The sequence below is a fragment of the Megascapheus bottae genome, chromosome 7 (genome assembly GCF_031878675.1).
Source record: "Megascapheus bottae isolate mThoBot1 chromosome 7, mThoBot2.hap1, whole genome shotgun sequence".
Classification (NCBI taxonomy): domain Eukaryota; kingdom Metazoa; phylum Chordata; class Mammalia; order Rodentia; family Geomyidae; genus Megascapheus; species Megascapheus bottae.
This window is the reverse complement of record NC_143515.1, coordinates 79,728,864-79,749,574: the sequence shown is the minus strand read 5'-3', so window position 1 is coordinate 79,749,574 and position 20,711 is coordinate 79,728,864. Positions and strand designations below refer to the sequence as shown.

Here is a 20,711-nt window from a genome sequence, read left to right as displayed (position 1 = left end):
CTCCCAGAAGTTCTGTCACATCCAAAATCTGAGCCATGGCAGAGGCATGGAAGGGCTTGCACTCCCGCTTTTGGCCATCATGCCTTTAAAATAGATTTGGCAAGGTTATGACCCCGGGGGGCTGTGAATAGGACCTTATTTGGAAATGGAGTCTGCAGCTAAAATGAAATCACTAGGGTGGGCTCTGGTCCAACCTGAGGGGTGTCCTTTTTTTTTTTTTTTTTTGCCAGTCCTGGGCTTAAGCTCAGGGCCTGAGCACTGTCCTTGGACTTTCTCAAGGCTAGAGCTCTACCACTTGAGCCTCAGCACCACTTCCGGCTTTTTTCTATGTATGTGGTACAGAGGAATCGAACCTGGGTCTTCATGCATGCTAGGCAAGCACTCTACCACTAGGCCAAACTCCCGGCCCGAGGGGTGTCCTTTTAAGAAGAGGATACCGAAACATGAGAAGGGGTTTCAATGTGTGAGAAGTAATGCACTTTCTATCTGGTGAATATAACTGTATCCCCTGTAAATATATTACAATAAAAAAAGGATACCGAATGCCAGGGAGAAGCCATGTGACCGATGTGACATTGGGGGTGGGGGGTGGCAGAGCATGGCATCTGCAAGCCAAGGATATCAAGCAGTACCAGGAAGCTGGAGAGGTGGGGAGATATCCTCCCCTTAGCCCTCCAGAGACACAATGACCTGTGACATTTGCCTCCTGGCTGACCTCCATAGCAGTGACAACACATTCCCACTGTTTTAAGCTGCCTACTCTTTGGTCCTCCAAGAAAAGAGCTCCAAAGGTGACTCCAGGCCTCCTCTTCTCCTTCTCCGATGGGGTGGGTATAAAACAGAGGATCTGCAACCAAGAACCAGAATATCAGGATCCCTGATGCTGATACTCAGAGCCCAAAAGAATCCTGATGGTTCACAGGGTAGAGCTCCAGGCTGACTTCTCACCCAATGTCTGGACACAATTCTTAGCTGAAGTTCCCATTACTGGAGTTTCCCTTTGAGAACTAAATCCTTCCATGGAGCCTCAGCGTTCTACCTCATCTGTTTCCATGTCAGGCTCCCTGAATGAGACCTCCCCCAAGCCAGGCCTTAATCACATTCCAGAAGGCGCTCTCCCCAACTGTCCAAAACCCAGAGGTAGTGTGTTCTCGCCTCAGCGATGTTAGAAGATGGTTTATAGAGAACCGGTGGCTTCAGCATCACTTGCGTGTGTGGTACAAATGCAGACCATAAGGTTTTCGTTCTGTGGACCACTGCATGGTACTACAGCTTGGTACTCCCACGCCAACCACACCTCCAGTCTCGGGGCCCCACCTATTTCACACTTTTACCCAGGCCAGCCTCAGATTGTGAGTAGTTGGAATTATATGCATGAACCACCAGTTTGGGGGATCGGATCTCAGTGATGTTTTTCCAAGCTGATCCCAAATCAGGATCCTCCTTTTTCTGCCTTCTGGAGAACCATAGTTTTAAAGCCAGAAACAGAAACTAGCTTTTAAAGGTAGCTCTTTCCTTTCTCCTCTGTAAAAGCGTCACAGGTGAAGAGGCTCTGAGCCTCAACCTCCCAGGGCCAGACCCCATTGTGCTCCATTCCCTAGAAGGCAGCTCCACAGCCCACCTCCCTAGCCTGTCCTTCTCCAGCTCCTCAGATCTCCTGACATCCACCCTGCTCCACTCAGCCCCAGGACCTTGGCCCAACAGGAAGCCTTCCAGAGCTGCTCCTCAAAGGAGAGTAGAAAAGACCACATGTTCCTCTGCACGACCACCTGGAACTAAGACCAGTCTGTGCCTGCAGGTGGTAGTCGCTGCCTGCTCCTCAGTCAGCCTTCCTCTTTCCCAGTCTCTGCTGAGACACACGGGTGGGTGTGCTGGGCCAGAAGCCTGCAAGGTAAAATGCCACCAACATCTGAAACACCCAGAGAGGAGGTGCTAAATGTGGCAGCAGGGACCACGACCTGCCATGGAGACAGCCAGCATGAGATTCAGCCCTCCCACTGTACAAGGACAGCACAGGCGAGGGAAATGGCCCAGCACAGTTTGGGGGACAGTCCTGTGAGTCCAGTGAGAGAGATACCAAGAGGAGGGAGTTTGGGTTTTGCCCCACAGCCCCAGAGAAACTATGAAAGGAGGAAGACACAGACTGAGCACTGCTTTAGGGACCATGTCTGGAGCATCGCCTGGGGAACAAACTCGGGGCTCCAGATTCCTCCTTTCCTCTCCCCCAGTGCCTGCACGGGGCCAGCCCGCCAGGCCCTCTGGTCTTCTCCATGGTGGAGAGGCTGCAGACCCACATATCCACCTTTCTGCAGGATCAGGTCATTTCCAAGTGGCTCATTTCCTCTATGTGCCTACAGCAAACCCACATGGAGCTCCTGGAACTCCAGACACAGTTTCCAATGCACTTGGCCCTCAAGCCAGGAGGGTTTGGATCTTTTCAAGTGTTTTAAAAACAATCTGTGCTAATGCGCAATGTTTGTGCTAATGCCCTATAAGGGCCAATTTTTCAAAAAATAAAAAAGGCAAATATACTGGTTTGTCATTTCCATGTGCGTAGTCTTCTGAGTGGGTACAAATATCACAGTTGAAATAGCAAGATGGGGTTTCCCTTGCAGACGCCGCATGTGGGACTGAATGTCGCATCTGTAGGGAGGTCACACACCCCGTGCTAAAGGCCTAGTGCCCACTGACGGCGTGGAGTGCTGGGTACACGGGCCAGTGGGACTGAAGAGGGTACAGGCCCCTCATATCAACCCCAGTGACAGATGCGGTAAGATTGCCCACATGGCAGGCGCAGGGCTGTCTGCCTATTCAACCTCTTCCCCAGCCCCCAGCCTGAGAGACATCTCAGCCCACACGGTGAGAAGGTCCTTCAAGGCCGCATCTCCAGCCTCTCTGACCCCATGGTGCCAAATCCACCTGTCTACGTTTGCTTCGAGACTACCTGGTGGGACAGAAGGTTTGGCACTGAACTTGATACCTCCATGACCTGCTGCATATCCCCTCAGACACAAGGTTATTCCCTCCCTTACACTCACAGCCGCCCCCGGGACAGCAGCTATAAATGCCACCACCCTCCCCCCAGCACAGAGCTGTCCACTCTGCATCTTCCCCACCCACCCAGCTACCCCATGCAGATACACAAGTGTGTGGAGCCATGCCTCCCGTACTGGAAGAGTCCACACAGAGCTCATGAGCGACACCGGCAGGACGAGTTCAGTGTGGGCTCACAAGCGGTTGCCATGTGTACTGGGCCCAGCTCACAGCGCCAGAAGCTGGGACTGGCCAAGACCTTCCATCAGTGGGCTGGGCCACTGCTCTCCCCTTTGTCCAGTATGAATATCCCCCTAGGTGAGCCATGTGGAGTCCAGTCAGCCTGGCACAAAGCTGGCGTGGCAGAGGCTCCTAGGTACGAGAAGGCATGTGAATCATCCAGATCCAGGGGTCCTGAGGAGATCAGAGAGCGCCTGGAACTTCTGATACCAGGCTGCTCCATTACCTCTGCAGATAAGGGCAAGAGAGTTTTGCAGGGCCTAGAGGAGGGCTGCAGATGGCAGCCAGGAGGAAGGAAGGAAGGAAGGAAGGAAGGAAGGAAGGAAGGAAGGAAGGAAGGAAGGAAGGAAGGAAGGGAGGGAGGGAGGGAGGGAGGGAGGGAGGGAGGGAGGGAGGGAGAAAGGAAGGAAGGAAGGAAGGAAGGAAGGGAGGGAGGGAGGGAGGGAGGGAGGGAGGGAGAAAGGAAGGAAGGAAGGAAGGAAGGAAGGAAGGAAGGAAGGAAGGAAGGAAGGAATGGGAGAGGGAGGGAGGGAGGGAGGGAGGAAGGAAGGAAGGAAGGAAGGAAGGAAGGAAGGAAGGAAGGAAGGAAGGAAAAGGGAAGGGAAATGAAAGGGAAGGAGGGAGGGAGGGAGGGAGGGAGGGAGGAGGGAAGAAAGGTACCCTGAGCACTAGCAGGCAGGCCCTGTTGCCTCCAGGAATTCCCAGAGTCTTAAGATGTCTCAGGCTTCCTAGCAAAAGGAGGCCATGCTATCCTCCAAGTGAATGGAGAGAAAGGTGGGCAAATGCAGTAAAAGAGGAAAATTGAGTGGTTTGGAGGGATGGGGAGAATGATGAAAAGGGGGGCACTGGTACAGATAGCTGCATCGTGCTCACAAACAAGATACGTTCAATGGAAATCCCTTTGTATAATTTTTTAGGTTTAATATCAGCCTTTATTTTTCTTTTTTTCATATATTTTTATTGTAATTACTAAAAGGGTTACATTATATTCACCAGATAGAAGGTGCTTTACTTCACATACATTGATACACTTTCTCATGTCTTGGTCCCCATTTCCCTCCCTCCACCCCCACCCCTCATCTTGTTTTCCCCCCTTCCCTATCCAATTTCAAATAAACATTCATCCACACAGATGATTCCTCATTTTCAGATGCCATTCACTCTGCTGTCATCCAGGATGCCGAGCTCACTTGCTAGCCAAGACTGAGCTAACACACCAGTTCCCAGAAAGTACTCTGCAGAGGCCTGCAGAGCGAATGCACTTGATTTGGAAGTCCCTGAAACAAGGAATTTTTAGTATACTTTCTCTAGCTTTGTAAGTAAAGAAGAAAGAAGAGGTTCTAGCCAGGCACGATGTCTCATTCCAAGGATCCTTGTTCCTCAGAGACTAAGTTTGGAAGAATACAGCTCTGGTTCAGCCCCAGGCACTGAAATTCCCCAGGACTCCAGTTTAATGAAAGGAACTGGAGGTGGAGGTATGTATCTCATCCCAAGTACGGCAGGAAATGGGAAACAGGAGGATTACAACTAGTGCAGGCTCAAGAAAGCCCGTACCCGTGTATAAAAGGGCTGGAATGGCACCAGCAGCTCACGCCTGGAATCCTAGCTAGTCAGGAGGCTGAGATCTGAGGAGCACAGTGTGAAGGCCATCCAGCCAAAAAAAGTCTCTGAGCCTCAGCACCAATAAAGTATCCAGAAAAAGCTGGAAGTAGCTCTGTGGTTCAAGGGGTAAAGCACTTACCTTGAGCAAAAGAGCTCAGGGACAGTACACAGTCCCTGAGTGCAAGCCCTAGGATTAGCAAAAAAAGAGAAAGAAAAAAAGCGCAGGGAGGAGGGGCTGGAGCTGTGGTTCTGTGATAGAATGCCTGCCTGACACAAGCGGAAAGCCCAGAGTTCAAAAACCGGTACTGCCAAAAAATGTGTCTCATGATCACTATTCTCTTCAGAGGTTCTACAGTGAGCTTGGGCTGATCACTGACATTTTCAGTGCAAGGTGTGTGTGTGTGCATGAAGTGTGGGGGGGGGTGGTAAGAACACTGTCTTGAATTGACAGCCTATCTGCTTTAGGAAGGACAGTTGAAGTTCTCTCCCTCTTGGAAGCTGTCTGTCCTCATCACCAGCCAACTGGGTCACGTGGGGAGAAAACAGTGACTTTTGAACCTCCTTTGCTGCTGAGGGCCTGGTACAGGCAGGCACCATAGTTCTGGGGGTGCCACAGTGCCCAGGGTTGTTCATCCAACACAACCCAGCCATCCCTGATCCATGCAGGGCCCTGGAGAGGGGCCAGGTGCAGCCTTCGGTCTGGTGTCTGGCCACGAGCAGTCCTCCCAAGCCAGGCCTTCCACCCCGCTGGCCCTAGCACCAGCAGCAGGTCTCTAAAGGCCGGAAACCATGTGCTGGAATGGCTGTTGATGCCTGCCCCCAGCTTTCTAGGCAGGATAGGGTTCTGGGCCACAGCTGAGCCAGGCTGTTCGTGTTGTGAGCTGGCTTCCATGTATGCTGAGAGCTCAGCTTCCCTGCTAAACCCAGAAAGAAGCCCAGAAGCAAGCATCTCATTCTTCAGGACACTTTCCTGAAGCTTTCCACAAAAATAAAACACATCTGACCCCACTCCTAGGTGCTTAAATCAAGTGAATACAACCCAAATCTACCTCGACCTAGCCTCCACCCTCACTTACCCTGAATTCCTTAGGGCCATTCAAAATGCCAACAACGTCCAGGCCCAGGGGTAGGGTGGCCGCCTCGAGCTGAAGAGCTCAGAGACAGCGCCCAGGCCGAGTTCAAGCCCCACAACTAACAAAAAGTAAAATTAAAAAAAAGATACACTTTCTCGAAGCTGAAATGTCAGATGCTTACAGAAGGGTGGAACCAAGAGCTATGTGTGTGTAAGAAAGCAATGGGCCAAGAATTCAGTCAAAACGAGACACCCTTTCTCCCCTGAGGAACACCACATTAACACCTCAACAATGTAGACGTGCCATTCGCTAAACACCTTGCAGAAATCAAGGCAGCCACAGGCATGGATGCCCCTACCTGCACACGCTGTGTGTGGGGGCCAGCAGTCCCCAGTAAAGTTACCCAGAGCCCACAAAGGCTTTGTGACTGGGCGCTAGCTCTCCTGTTCTCTCACCCCTATCTCTGTTCACTCTCCCAGCTCCACCCTGCCCACCACCTGTCCCGACCAGGGCTCAGCCCACCACTACCATGGCACCTGTCTGTCATGGGGTCTGCAGGCCCAGTAGGAATTACATAAATAAGCCCAAAGCCAGGGACCCCTGGGAAAGAACACAATGGAACCTGTAACTCTTGCTCTAGCTTCTCCCAGGCTAGTTGTTGCAATAATCCATTGTGCAGCCTCAAACCCACCCGTTTTATCTCAGTCTCCATTACTGACTCCCCAAGGCTCTCATTTCACTTCAACCTCACTCACTTGGCCTGTGGCAGAAAGATGGTGCTTGAGTAAGATTGTGAATAAGCTTTTTCTTTCCACACAGGACATTTTAAATTGGAAAACCCTCTATCTAACCACAGCTCCAGAGGTGGCAGATTCTTGCTCAAAGAGCTGGGACAACCGCCACACACAACAACACAGGATGTGGGCTCAGTAACTCCATCCTCTTGGCATCAAAGACTCAGGTCTTTGGTTCTCATTACTGAAGTATCACAAATATCAGTGAACCTGCAATTAGGGTTGAAAAAGCTGTGTCTCTCTTTTCCATCACCTCCTCAGAACCAGTGGGCCTCTGGAACCGAAGCCCTGCTCCCCGACCCTCCCTGCTCCACATGCTTTCTTTGCAGCTTCTTTGTGCCTCTCAACAGGGCAGTGCCATTATCCAAGCATCTAAGGAAGCATGGACGTCCATTGGTACTTGTGACGGTCACACCCCAGGGCTGCTTCCCCAGCAGGCGAGGCTCCCCCAAGCCTCAGGAGGCATGGTGTCTTCATACCAAGCTTATCTCCCATGGTGGCAGGCTTGGCTCCCAATCAGCCCCAGCCATCACCCCTGGGCCACCTCCTCCTGGGAACTCTACCTCCCCAGGACCTCATCAGCAAACTGAAAACGGATGCCACAAACTGGATTCTGTGTGGTGCCTGGTGCGATTAGAGCAGGATCAGCCGTCAGCGGAGAAGGTGGCACCATTAGTGAATCCTCCAGACTGCCATTTCAGTTGTTCATTGGTGAAATCAATCTGATATACAAACTGTGCTGTCCCTCTTGTGAGAAAAAGATGGGCAGCCAACAGTCGTTCGTGGAGATCTGAGTCACGCGGCTGTGTGTTTGTCACCACAGATGTCAGGAGATTCTATTCCCTCGTGTCCGTAACCGTGACCCGTCTGGCACTGGCTTCCCTCTGTGTTGCTACTTGAAGAAAGCTGTATCTGACAACCCAAATGTACCGTACAATACAACTGGCTGTCACTGCCGGCCACCATATGCGGTGGAAAGAGTGGGCCAGGAACCCACGCTTGTCTCCTGTCATCTCCAGCCCGGCTCTTAAGTCTTCAGTGTCTGTCCCACCCTGGCATAGTCGCTTTCCTTTCTTTTGCCCCTTCCTTGGTTAACAGCAGCCCGGTGTACTTTCTGAGAGCCGTGTCTCCATGTTTAAACCTCCCATTCGGAGAATACTTGCCGCAATACAATACGCCCACTTCCACAAGCTCGTTTGGACTTGTCGTCCAGTCAAGAGCTTTTCTCCAAACACGGTAACATCTCAAGGCACGGAGGCTTAGGCCATTAACCTGCCAGGCCCCTTCACTGGCAGTACATGAGATGGGAACAGAACACCATGGTTTCCACTCCACTACTCAGCAAGTCTAGGCCTCTGTTCTTGGGGATTCACTGGCCTGCAGAGGAGGGGCACTAGAGATGGGAGGGAAGAGCTGGGCAAAGGGCAGCTCCCACTCCCCCGTCCCCCCCACTTCCCTGCACCTCTCCTGTGCACAAGCTTTGCTCTCTCTTTTCCTCCAGTCCTGACAACAGTGCTGAAATTGTCTTGAGTGTTATGAGATCCCCTTGGCATCACAGGAGCTAGACGAGTGATCCGGTGTCCCTGGGATAGGAGATGTCCACTTTCCCCACACCTGTGGCACACCTCTACCTCCATGTCCACCCTGCCCACACCCAAGGTCCCAGCCTCCACATCCACTCTCCGGTGTCACTGAAGCAAACACACCAGGGAAGGAAAGAGAAATAGGCAGAACAAAGCAAACTCATCTAAAAGTTCAAAGCCATTACAGTTACTCATAGCTCTAGTAGAAATGTAAGAGAGAGATCTGCATCAATTCATCTCTTCCATAAAGGCAGCTATTTTAGAGGTCATTGTAAGGAAGGATATTATTACTTGTTTTCCCTCCTGTAGCCAAGAATATCACAAATATATCTTTTTTTCATGGGGGTGGAAAGAGCAAAAACAATATTCTTGCCTTTTTTCTATGGGGAAGCAAAAACAGCTCCTTATTTTTATGTAAAAGAGTTGTCAAGACACTTATATTTTTCATAGCAGAAAAAGTTTTTTTTTAAATTCTCCTCAATTGTTTATTAAGATTTCAAATCCAAATTTGCCTCCTTGCCAGATATCCTTGCATTACGTACATTTCACACTGGTTTATTATAATAGGGTTTCTCATGGGATCAAGCCTTGTGGCATCTGCTTTGTTATGATATTATAACAATAATTAACATTTCGCACTTACTGTACAGCCAGCCTTTGATCCATATTTTTAACAAAATGTAATAACAATGCTGTTCACACAGCATCTTTCATCTCAAGTCCTCAAAGAAGTTGGCAGCATCATATTATAGCCTGAGATAGTTGTATTCTCTCCTAAAACCCTCCCAACGCCCCCATGGGGTCCTCACCCAGCAGGCAGATTCCTTGGGGAAAAGGAAGGAAGAAAGGTCAATGAATTGCCAGGCAGTAAGACAATGGCAAGGCTGGCTGGGAATAGAATCGAGCTCATTCTCCTTCCTGGTCAGGGATTCCAAAGCTTCAATTGCATCTATTTTTAAAAATAAAAGAGATGGAGAAAGAAGTAATGGCCATTGAACCTATAGACTGCCACAGGGATTTGGGACTATCTACTTCCTGGAAGGAATCATTGGGGACAAAACCGATCAGTTCCAAGATGCCTATGCAACAAATACTCGTGTGCACCTGCTCCGTGCCATACCCAGGAGTGAGAGGAGGCCCGAAGACAAAGCACTAAAGATGCAATGTCCTCCTCCAGGCAGGCCCCACATACCAGATTGCACTTGGCAATCTGTTGAGGAGCCAGCAGAGACAGCCAACCCCACCTGGCCCAGAACTACAGGCAAACCTCTCTTGTTTCCTCTCTCTGGGTCCCACTCCTAATTCACAGGCGACTTTACTATAAGGAGAAAGCATTTCACCAGGTTAACTTCTGGGTTGTTTGGAGAGTAATTAGTCTTGATAGGATCCAAAATAGCCTCGTTGTCACTTAGAATCAGAAAGAGAGGGTGTCTGGTACAGTTCAATGAACCTTTTCTGTAGCATGCCTATTGGAAATTTTTACCCTCCGCTAGCTTCTTTCTAATTTATAAAACCTTAGACAAGTGTAAAGATGGAGTGGATGGAGGTGGAGAGATAGCACAAAATGAGACTCAGTGCACTCCACACAGAGAAGCCCCTGCAGTGTCTCTGGAGGGAATGGACGGGAATGAGGGGGAGAGGCTACAAGGCAAATGAGCGGGTGGGCGAGTGTGGCCACATCCCCATCCCCACCCAAATCCCTCCCCACATGCTGCCCATGACAGCCGGGCAGGCATGCTTTACATAGTTTTGTATGGGTGAAGAAACTGAACTTTATAGACGATTTTTTCCAAATTAAGGAATGAACAAAGAATAAAAGCCATGTCACAAGACACAGCAAGGTCATGGATTTATAGAGCTTCTATTGAAAACACCCAGAGGATTGAGGAAAGGGAAGAAAGAGAATGTGGAAGAGAAGGAAGGTGACAAGAAGGAGAAAGAATGTAAGGAGGAGGAAGAGAAGAGGAGATTCGGAAGGCAAAAGGGAAAGGAGAAAGAAAAGGAGAAAAGGAGATGAAAGAAAAGGAAGAAGGGAGGAGAAAGATAAAAAAGAAGAAGAGGAGGAAAAGAAAGAAGAGAAGAAGAAAGTATAGAGGAAGAAGAAGATGAGGGACAGAACAATGAATGTGCTTAAGAAGAGAGGGAGAAGGGAATAAGGAGGCAGAGAAGAGAGAAGGAGGGAAAGGGGGAAGAGGAGGGGAGAACAGGAAAGATAACACATTCACAAAGAGGATGGAGTGCACTTCCCCCAGGAAAGGAGCCACAAAATCGCTTCAGACAGCAATGACGAACTTACCCCAAACAGACCACTCTCCTGATGCAATTCTCCAAACCACTCCATGGTGGCCAGCTAGGTACTATCTGTCCTAGAACTGTTCATAATATTGGGACGGATACATACATATGTGTGTGTGTGTGTGTGTGTGTGTGTGTGTGTGTGTGTGTGTGTGTGTATCTCCTGTGACTCTGGTTCTTCATCCATTTCATCTTAACTTTCATGTACGATGAAGATGGATGAAGATTTACTAAAGTGCTTGCTTTCTTCCCAAAGACTAATAACAAATCTTCTCCCTCTCTTCTTCCCTCCCTCTCCTTTGTCCTCCCCCACTTCCCCCCTCTCCTTCTCGCTCACTCTCACCTCTGCCTCCTGGGATAGTGGCCAGATATGACATGTGAAATCACCAAAGTTTGGGCCTGAAGCCTAAAATCCTGATTTCAGTTCCATATGTATCAAACTATCTATTGTGTTCCCTTCTTTTCTTTTCTCAATGAGAGGAGGAAAGAGAAAACAATATCACTTTGATTTGATTTTAGTGAAGAAGAAAAGCCTGTGTCCGTTCTTGCCAATCCCTCTGAGTGCCCAGAATTGAAATCTAAGGGAAGAAGCTATTGTTAATGAGCAAAATGCCCTGATTTCTACCTCTACTAAAATAAGCACCACCACTGTTGCGACGTCAGTGATTTTAGGAAGCACATTCGAGGCTCGTTCTTAGAGAAAATACTCCATTTTAAGGTGAACTTACCCTGTATCTACATTGTACCAGCACCATAGGTACATGACGGAGCTTTCCTTGAGTATATTTGTATTCTGCATATAAATAACAGTAAGAGAATCCACCAGAAAAGACCTTTGAAAGGGCGACTTTTTAACCACAAAAGCACAGAGAGATGTTTAGAGTCCTCCTCTCAAGACCAGAATTGAGGTTTAAATCAGAGAAGTCCATAGCCGCGTGATCTCCTCAAAAATCACAGCCCCACACAGCTCGCTCCCCATCTACACTGAAAATGAGAGAACACGGCCTTGAGAAACCCAAGGGGAATTTCATTTCTTATAACTCAGGCCAGAGAAATTATCGAAACGTACAGAGAGATATCTGCTGGACCCACACAGCCATGCCGTGGGGATGGCTGAACTAAATCTTCTTTCCTCTTTCAGGGACTGCTTTGCCATATGAACACACATGAAAGTGGTTCCAGTCAGACCCAAAGAAATCCTTAGGACTGATTTCCATTCTAACAGGGACATCATCACAGTCTACCACAGCACACCCTTCCCCCTGAACAGGCATTCTGGAGAGTGTCTTCAGCCCACTGTCTTTCTAGAAAAGCGATGGATATAAAGAACAGTGCTTGGAATTAAAAGCTTTACCATAAAAGTATCGGAGGCAGTCGTGGATTGTCTAAATAAGAAACAAATGTTCTCTGCACAGCACTGTGGAAAGGCCCCGTCCCAGAGCGTAGAGATGATTAATTCAACCAGAAGAAAATAAAGCCTGCAGGGAAGTCAGATGCTGGAATGTAGGTGGTGTCCTGAAACAGGAAGTCCTGAGCAATGAGACATCGGAGCATCATGTGTTCACAGCTCTGCTAGCCCGCCCGCCCGCCCGCCCGTCAGTCCGCCCTCCGGCTTCAGAAAGGTGTGAAGATTCTGTCCTCCCAACACACAGCCCGCTGAGAGAGCAGCCTGGGCTCCCTCCCGGGGCGGGCTGCCTCGTTTCCTGGATTGGAGGAGTGGCATGATGGCATGCAGAGAATGCCCGAAATACTCCCTGAGTTTCTCTGGCAGCTCAGCATTTCTAAAGGAACAGTGCTAGGTCTGAGCTGGCACACGACTGGACACCACATGTTCACATGTATTTCTCCACAGTCCTTCTGGGCAACAGGTAAGAATGAAGGTGGGCATGTACCACCCAGCAGGAAACGGAGAAGAGCAGGAAGGATGGCATGCAGCTACCCCCACAAAGGGCAGCACCCGTGGAAATCAAGACTCTGCCTACCCCATCCCGGCTCTAAGTTCTAAAGATAAAAGCCATGGGTGATTCTGACCTCAAGGTAGTTGCTTAGATAAAATGTTGTTTAATCAAACTCATAAAAAGCCACAAGTTAGAATTAGGGAAGAAATGAGTTACATGGAATGGGAAGCTTCCCTTAGCTTCAAATGTGCTAACCTGTAAGCAACTGGCATTCAGGAGATTCACTACACACTTAGCGCTGAAACCAGAGTCTCCCACGGTTGCTAAGCAAAAGCTCTCCTACTTGGTCCTCCCCAGCAGGCCTTCTATTTGTATTTTTTTCCTGAGATAGGGTCTCACTACCTTCGTTCCTACTGGCTTCAAACTTACAGTTCTACATCTGCCTACGGAGTAGCTGGGATTCTAGGTTGGCCCCAGCATGCTCTGTGTTTTCCTCACATCCTAATGCTTTTTCCTAGCTCAGTATTCTTTTGGAAAATGAAGCTGGGTCATCATGACTTGAGATTTGGAGAAGGGCAAGCAACCAGAGCTCCTCCTCCACCTCCTCTGTAGGGTAGTAGGGTGAAAGAAAAAAGGTAGGAGGACATACCAGCTCCTCAACTCAGGACTCTTGAAGATGTGCTGACTGTTCCTCTTTACACAGAGGAAAGAGGACCATGAGAGATTATTTTGGCAGAGCGTTGAAGCTTCCCTATCTAGTTCATAACCCTGGGGAGATGGGGGGCGATATGTATGGATTTGGATTTGAGGAATAATAAACTGGTAAGTGACACAGCTCTCAGCCGTATTATGGCTGTATTAATTCACCAGTCTCTGTTGTTAAACCCAAACAGAGGCCCTGAAGCGATAGCACTGTAATCTAAGCAACCATGAATAGGCTGAACGTGTTATTTAGAAATCGCCTCATCGTTCGCTCTGCTATCATGAGCACAACTTTTATTCCTTGGGCATCTTTATAAATTCTCATAAAAAATGTAATCAATCCCTTCTATTAATTACAATAAAAATATACGGAAAAAATGTAATCAATGTGGTTTGTGTCTCTAAAGGAGAGCAGCATTGTTATTTGCAAATAAGTACCAGTTTCCATTTTAGTTTCAGATCTTTAATTAGAAATGTACATGGAGCAGAAGCAAGCATGCCTGATATTCCAAACCTACATTATCCCTCTGGTTCCGGACAAAGGCCTGTGCTGTGACCTCTGCATTGAGTGAACAGGAGAGACCCCTATCTCTTAATTTGCTAGTAAGATGATGCTTTTCAACCCAGTGGCACCTTTTTTTTCCTCCCTACAGTCAGAAGAAAAAAAAAAAAAGGCTTCCAGTTTAATTCGAGTATGGAAAGGCAGCTGCCGAGGACGCAATGAAACTTCTGCAAGGCCAGGAATCATCGCTGTTGGCTGAGCTTACAGTCGATGAAGAGGGAGCACTTAGGGCTGATTGAATTTTACATAACTACTAAGGAAAGGCAGCCTGACCCAGGCAAAGGGCTGCCAACCTTATCAGCAGCTGAACTACAGCCATGTACTGTATTTATTCCTCATTGGATTGGGGGCTTTCCAGCATGTTCTGAAGCACAACTGCATTATGTTCAAACTCACTTCTAGAAAGGCCTGACAGTGGCCTGGTGCAGACAGTACCACTGGGGCAGGCTGGGAAGTGGTGCCTCATCTTGGCAGAGTGCTCATCTCTGGCCAGCCCCCTGGGACAGTTACAGGGGGCTCCAAGGGCTTCCTTTGGTCTGCTGGCCCTGTCTTCCAGAGGGTTGAGAAAGCCCTCGTGCTGAGCACAGCGCTGCCGCAGGCAGGAGGAAGGCCGACCCCACAGGGGCCTCTGACCTCAGGACGCACCTTCGTACCCCCAAACCTTGTCACACTCTAGGAATGGGAAGGGGCAGGGGGAAGGGGACGCTTTTCACGCAGGCCCATCTCTGACTGTGGCCCAGCGTCCCACCCAGACCTACCCTAGCATCGGAAGCCAGAAACCAGAGCGGGCAGTGCATGCAACTAGAACAGATCACCTGGAGACACATGGTGGCTGCCACTCAGTGTGGGATCTTAAGCTCCATGCATTCATTTCTTAATCAACTCTGCCAACAGTAACAAGCAGAGACTCCATCTTGCGGGGAAGGGGGTGAGGTCCAAACACTCCACGCAGTCAGCGTGGTGGCTGTCACTGCCAGTGGCTGTCACGATGCCTCCCACTTCCTGTTTGTGTTGCCTAGTGGCCTTGGCATAATGGTCACACTGACATGCCCATGGAGAGTGGGCCTGGGAAGAACTGGACACCATGACAGGCAAGAAGCAAAGAGCACTGGCTCTGCCTCTTGAACAAATGATTAATTATGCCTCCTTTTATGCTCTGCTTAATAATTACTCAGCCATGATAAGGAAGGATCTGAACCTGAAAGGAAGGAGTTGGTGAGTATTGAACTATGCCAGCAATCAAAAGGAATCCCTACATTTGAAATCACTTGGCCACAGTCTGCGACTCCATTGATGGACATGCAAACAGACTTCCCGTTTCAGACCCCTGACATTTGCTAAGGGCTCTCCTGTAGCAAGGATACTAGAATCTTAGCGAATGGCTTGGCATGTCTACACTGAGGCCTCCTGTACCTCCACTGTGCCCTGCAGCCCCCTTCCTGCCACCATCAGCTTCCCAGGTGTAGCCCCAGACGGGCCTGAAGGAGCTCTCGCTCACAACTTGCTCCCAAGCCATGGAAAAGGACAAGCTCAGTCATTCCAAAGAGAGGTCAAATGAATGAAACCGTTGGAAGCACCCTTATTGGGTCGCGTCACTCCCCGGGAATGCTAAAAGTCCCTGGTGCCTGACCCCAGCCCTAATCCCAGGGGGAGGCATAAGCAGCATGGTTCTGTCCTGGGTGACACAGAAGACCAGGGCATAAGAGACCTGTCACTGCCTTTCCAACAAGGCCTCCTGTAAACTGGAGAGGCTGCCTGACAATCTCGCCCTAGAGCACACGCCACCCTCCAGAGAAGGGGAGCTGCTCCAGGGAGCAGTGAGTGAAATCTTCAGGGCACAGTGTGAAAAGGTGGAGCCCGTGCACGTTCTTGAGCAAAACAGAAAACCGTCTGTGAGACAAAAAGAAGACTGTCTCCGCGGGGCACACCCTTCGCCAGCTCAGCAGTGCTGCACCGTCCCCACGTCACCAAACTCCCTCCATCTCTCAGTTCCCAGCCATTCCTCCATTCTCCAGTGTTTTCCCTCAATGGCGTCACCTGGGTGAAGTAAGCACCATTGCTGGTAGAGAGCAAGTCTCAGCAACACTCTACCTACTCCTCCCTAACGGTGGCCCTGCGGCACTGGTGACAACCCCTGCTCCATCGGTGTCTTGAAAACCTGCACGTCAATAGCAGCGCCTCTTTCCTCTGACCACGAGAGCCCTGGAGGCCTGCATGGAGAAGCAGCATGGTAAGAAGTGCAGTGGACGGAGAGTCCCAGCGGAGCACGACCACGGCCTGGGAAGACCCTGTCTGTGTCTAGCCACGGGGCATGGACCACTGGGGTCGTGTTCACTACACCTGAGGCTCCCTCGGGCCCTGACTGTCAAAGGTGCAGGCAAGGCACCCAGCTTTGCTTAGCTCCTCATCTTCATTCTGCATTAGAATTCAACAGGCAGCTGGGTTTCTTTCATGGGCCCAGGCTGATAGGTTGGCATGAGCAGGAAGTGTCCTGGACTACAAAATCCCATTCTAGAAATCCCACGTGGTCCATGCATCTTCATTTCTTGAGAAAACACCCCATACCCAAGTGAGACCTGGGCCTCCAGGCCTTAATGACCTCCAGAGGACCTTGTACTGGGGAATCCATGCCACTGGGCATGGAAAGGGAATCAGATTCACACATGAGCTTCCTCCCAGACCTGGGCAGCCACTGCATTGTTGTGGAAGCGTTTGTGAAGGGACCACAAGAGAAGGGCCCCTGCGGAGGGCCTGAGCTCCATACCGCTGAGTAACCTCGCCCGTCTGGGTGAACTCCAACCCCCTACAGCTTCTAGACAGTTGGTCCTTCTCCACTTTCCCACCGCTCCTGAAGGTATACTTTTACTTTGCTAATAAGCCCTTCCTTATGATCAGCCACTCTACATGGCTCTTCCACTGCACAGTTACCCTAATTTTAGACACTGCCTTCAAAAACCAAAGCACATCTGGAAAGCCAACCACCAATAACACCTGGACACCCACACAGCCCCCCCCCACTCCACCATTGCCTTCAGGAAGGATTCAATGCACAGAACTGGTATCCTTTACAAGGGCCTTTGAGACTGGCCCTTGGCGTTTGAAATCTAAATGTGAACGTGTGCGGGACCCGGTAGAGAGGCCCACACATTCCCTGTGACTGCACATCGGGGGGTCCAGCAGCCCCTACAAGCATCAAGGCACAGCTCAGCTGGCGGAAGCAAAGTGGCCTCAAAGGCAGTCTTCCCACACAGTGCCACCTGGAGTGCGTGGTCCAAGAAGGAGAGTTTACCACGAACAACTCTGGGGAGGAGGGAGAATAAAGGTTCCAGAGCACCCACACAGCAAAACGAGAGGCGCATTGGAAAGGAACTTGGAGGGATGGTGCGTGGAAAAGGGCATTCCAGAGGCACCCCGCTGGAGGGAAGCCCAGAGTGTAAGTGTATGTTCTCACTAGCCTTCAGAACAAGGAGCATTTTGAATTACAGGAGAGCCACCAACCAGGAACGCCCAGGAGTGATCGCATGCTGTTTTTAGCATGGTGAGAGGTGGACATGATCTGTCCATCCTGTGCCAGGAGGCGGATGCTACATCTTCCCAGATTTCAGAGTCTCAACCTGGTGTCAGTGCTGCAGCCATGCATGACACAGCCACCACTTACCTGAGGACCTTGCTTGCCTCGTTAGACACCGCTTTCCTGTGAGCTTACAGTCCCTGGGCTGGCAGGCTGGCCTGGGTCCAGCTTCAACAGCTCCCACAGCTTCCTGGGCGTGTGTTCCTGCTTGGAGCACACACAGATCTGAGCAGGGACTTGTGCACTCTTAGATGATGAAATGGCTGCTACTACAAGAAAGCACAGACGCTCGGCAGTGGCGATGGGGTTACGTCCTAATGAACCTATCACGAGAAGAAATGATCATAAGCCAGAAATGCATTGATTGAATCCCTCTAACCTACCAAAGGTTCCACGCAGTAGCACAACACACTAGAAAGCACCAGTTGGAGGTGCCATTGAAGAAGGGCACATGACATATTACTAGCCCAGGAGAAGACCCAATTGCAAAGTATCCTTCCTACTATACTGTCTTCTCACTGTTTTAATGTTTAAAAAAATCATAAGAATAACCATCTGTATTTCCATTACTTGTCTAGATCTAAAGGTTTAATAGAATGACGTGATTCTGACCTGGCTCCCCTCCAGAGGAAGATGGTCAAAGTCAAGGGAAAGGCTCCGGTTGTGGACAGGTAGGATTTCCGTGGACACTAGCCAGGACTGTGCACCCTGTATGGTGTAAAGAGTCACGAGTACTCCTTTTTATTAATAAAATGAACAAAAATGCTATGCCCAAAGGGGCAAAAGTATTTTGTAACCTGTAAAGAAACTTGCAGATCTATCATATGTCCTGAGAATTTATGGTCTGGTCAAAATCTGGATTATGGTTTATTTTTCCAAGTAGGTGCTAACATAGCCAATGTCAAACTTGTTGAAAGTAGATGTTTGAAGGCATTCTTCTCATCCACTGTAAGGTGTTGGGAAAGGGTTTTCCTTCTAACTCCTTGGTTCATTCAGTTTGGTTTAATGATAATTCTGTCGTACACATTTTGGATTTTGCATCTACTAAGTTGACTTTGGCTATTGGCATGCCACCACTAAAAACTGTACCAAAATGTGCTATGAAAGGAAAAGAAATTATTTGATGATGAATGTAATCTACATGCCAACCAAAGCATAAATGTTCCCAGAAGCCTGCTACAACATGGCTGCATAACTGATCAGCTGTGGATGAGCAAACAAATGCATCAAATGTTCCTAGCTAAACCAATACTATCTCTTATACACAGCATGCCTGCCCCCAAGAGACTTGCCTGTGTCCCTTAAGCTATCAAAGCCTAAAAATGGTTCAAATTAGTAAGGAAAACCAGGCTCTGGTGACTCATGCCTGTCATCTAAGCTACTCAGGAGGCTAAGAATCATGGTTCAAAGCTAGCCTGGGTAGGAAAGTCTGTAATACCCTTTTCTCCACCAGACTACCAAAAAGCCAGAAGTAGATTTGTGGCTTCAGTGACAGAGTGCTATCTTTGAGCCAAAAACAGCATAGGAACAGTGCCTATGCCCTGAGTTCAAGTCCCAGGAACTGCACAAATAATAATAATATTAATAATAATAATAGCAGCAAAATCCACCAAAGAAGGCCTGGGCCTTCTTTGCTTACAAGAAAACTGGATAAGTAAGTGAGACACTGGGACTTTGCCTGTTGCACAATTCATTGTAGAAAAGGAAGTGAGAAGGAGAGCATGATGCCGTCAACCACCAACTTCAGGTGCCATCTGCATATTTTTCTGGCACTATTAATTTGCAATTAACAAGGGCCTTATGCCTTACCCCCTCCAAGTCGCTGTGGTTAAGTCTGAGTCTGAGGGAGGGGTCCAGCGGAAGGGAGCTGCAGGTGGGTAGTGAGTCTTCTCAAAAATAAATAATTCTGCTTTTCGCTACTGAATCACTGGTTTGTACGCTGCTCTTTCAAACTCACAAAAGGTCATTTGTTATAAGGAGATGGAATATTTCCTTGATGCCACTGCGTGAAGCAGTTCCAAGTGAGCTGGTGTGTTCAGCGGTGAGTCTGTGCCACGCCGCACGGCAGGCTGGCAGGCGTCATCCGCATGAGGTGTTGTCCCTGGTGAAAGTGTGATGGGGAGCAATGTCCTGCCCTCTTGAGTGAGGCAGAGGAGGGCAAAGCTGCAGGAGCCTGGGAGCCCTGGGGCAGTAAGGAGGGCAGAACTAGTCGGTCATCCCTCCCTTAGTTCCACAGCTCTCTAGCTGCAGGAGCCCACCCGCTTCGTGCTTCCGTTTCCTCACGTTGTACAAAACAGGTATTTAAAAATCTAATGACGAGGAGGATGCTATGAAATCAATGTAAAGTGTCTGGCAGAAAAGGGGCTTCGTAAATATGGGTCACTCAAGAACATGAGAAGGGATATCAATGAATGTGACGGAATGCACCTTCTATCTGGAGAATATAACTGCAATCCTTCTATTAATTACAATAAAACAGAAACAAAATGCAACTCAAAAGTAAATAAATAAATAAAGTCACTATTCATATCGCTATGTCCTTACTTGATTTTTCCAAGTTTTCTCTCAATGCTTTAAGAAATCCTTTAGCCACATTTCAAGACAACCATGCCACTTCTGTCCCATTGTGCTGAAAATGAAGTGAGAGGCCAGTGGCCCCCCCGCTGCCTGCACAGGGACTCACAGTTCCAGACTTCCCCCAGACCCCAGGCTTATTGTCTACAAGGAGAGGCTCTTGCCCCAGCCAGCCCTCTAAACGAACTCTCTCCTTAGAAAGTCGAGAAGGCATCGGTACTGCCTCGGCCCTAATGAAGTTGATCAGAACTGCCCGGGTTGACGGAATTGTAAAGGATCAGGTGCTGACCCAGCTGACCCTGATATAAACGTAGAGAAGTTGAAAGAGGACAAAAAAAGTAGTCATTATTTTGCTTAACCCTGTTTATAAACGTAGCAATAGACATTTGTTACAGCATAGTGAATGTGAAGAAAACAAAAATATTAAAAGTAAACTAGAAACTCACAGCCTCTTCCAAAGGCACAATGAGAATTTAATAAAGGCCAAATAAGTCATGATCATGACAAAAGACGCCAAACTCCTGCTGTCCCCACCACTTCAGTCAAGAGTCTCCCTCAATGTAGGTGGGAAAACAAGGCCTGGCACTTCCAGAAAGAGCAGTTCATGGTGGCTGGAGGTTCAGCCACAATTCTCGGAACATCCACCCACCCCTTGGGCCAAGGCTTAGAGGCATGAATCATCCCCAATGAACAAGGCCACTTTCTGTGGCAGTGCATCTCTCCACCCCAGAGGTCAGCCAGGCTCTGCTCCACTAAGGAGACTGTGTGCTGGCACACGTAGCAG

General features: G+C 49.1%; 1 long non-coding RNA gene across 1 annotated transcript in view; it reads right to left on the bottom strand.

Moving 5' to 3' along the window:
* The window catches only part of LOC150061123 (uncharacterized), a 93,499-nt gene extending 75,989 nt beyond the window's left edge, over positions 1 to 17,510 (bottom strand). The window contains exon 1 of the long non-coding RNA XR_016536196.1: positions 17,441 to 17,510. This is a non-coding gene — a long non-coding RNA (uncharacterized LOC150061123). The remainder of the gene's footprint in view (positions 1 to 17,440) is intronic.
* Positions 17,511 to 20,711: the final 3,201 nt, after the last annotated feature.